Source organism: Mandrillus leucophaeus, unplaced genomic scaffold, assembly GCF_000951045.1.
Source record: "Mandrillus leucophaeus isolate KB7577 unplaced genomic scaffold, Mleu.le_1.0 Scaffold295, whole genome shotgun sequence".
Classification (NCBI taxonomy): Eukaryota; Metazoa; Chordata; class Mammalia; order Primates; family Cercopithecidae; genus Mandrillus; species Mandrillus leucophaeus.
Window position 1 is genome coordinate 43,594 of NW_012103087.1, and position 1,334 is coordinate 44,927.

Genomic DNA, 1,334 nt, shown 5'->3' on the forward strand with positions numbered 1-1,334 from the left:
GAGATGGAGCCTCACTCTGTCGCCCCAGGCTGGAGTGCAGTGGCACGATCTTGGCTCACTGCACCCTCTGCCTCCCAGGTTCAAGCGATTCTCCTGTCTCAGCCTCTCAAGTAGCTGGGATTACAGGAGTGTGCCAACACGCCTGGTTCAGCACTCATTTTATTTACATAGATAGAATCATACTAGGCATATTGTTATGCATGTTGCTTTTTTGACCTCATTTCCTTAAAAAAATTTTTTTGTTCTCTTTTTTGCTGCACTTTAGCCATGACTCCACCTCATTTCCTTTTTTTTAAAAAATTTTTTTTTGAGACAGAGTCTCGCTCTGTCGCCCAGGCTACAGTGCAGTGACGCGATCTCGGCTCACTGTAAGTTCCGCCTCCCGGGTTCACGCTATTCTCCTGCCTCAGCCTCCTGAGTAGCTGGGACTACAGGCGCCCGCCACCATGCCTGGCTAATTTTTTGTATTTTTAATGGAGACAGCGTTTCACCGTGTTTGCCAGGATGGTCTCGATCTCCTGACCTCGTGATCCACCCACCTCGGCCTCCCAAAGTGCTGGGATTACAGGCATGAGCCATGGCGCCCGGCCTTTTTAAAAAAGTTTTTAGAGACAGGGTCTCACTCTATTGCTCAGGATGGAGTGCAGTGCCATAATTATGACTCACTGCAGCCTCCTGGTCTCAAGCAATCCTCCCACCTTAGCCTCCTGAGTCGCTGGGACTACAGGCATGTACCACCACACTCAGTTAATTTTTAATTTTTTTATGGAGATAGGATCTTGCTGTGTTGCCCAGGCTGGACTCAAACTCCTGGCTTTGAGTGATCCTCCCACCTCAGCCTCCCAAAGTGCTGGTATTATAGGTATAAACCACTGTGCCCAGCCCCTCATATCCTTTTGAATTCTGATTTCTTTTCTCTCCTTGGTGATAACTGTCTCCCCTTTTCTAGCTAACAAAATCTTGTTGGCCTTTCACCTCCCACTTTAGGGAAATCTTAAGCTGGACGCTGGTTACATCTGGGCCCTGAAGCTTACTTTGGGACTTCCAACTAAATGCCCTCCTTCTCCCTGTGTTTTATATCTATGTCTTTCAAAGTTGATTGGCAGCCTAGGAAGCTATTTGTTGTCAACACTGGCCCCATTCTGGTTGTATTTATTTATGCCCTCAGGCACTGTCAATTTCAATAAACATGATTTTGCAAGCAAAGCCAGAAAAAAAAGGGTAGGAGAAAGAGAGAAGGAAACTGAATCTCACTCACATACCATATTTAACCACAGAAATGACAACAGCAGCTAAAGTTGTGCACTCTGTCCATAAATAAATAAATAAATAAA

General features: G+C 45.8%; 1 protein-coding gene across 1 annotated transcript in view; it reads right to left on the minus strand.

Annotated features, from left to right (window-relative positions):
- Nucleotides 1-1,334, minus strand: part of LOC105543959 (5-hydroxytryptamine receptor 3C-like) — an 8,988-nt gene that overhangs the window by 4,773 nt on the left and 2,881 nt on the right. The gene's annotated exons all lie outside the window — the stretch shown is intronic.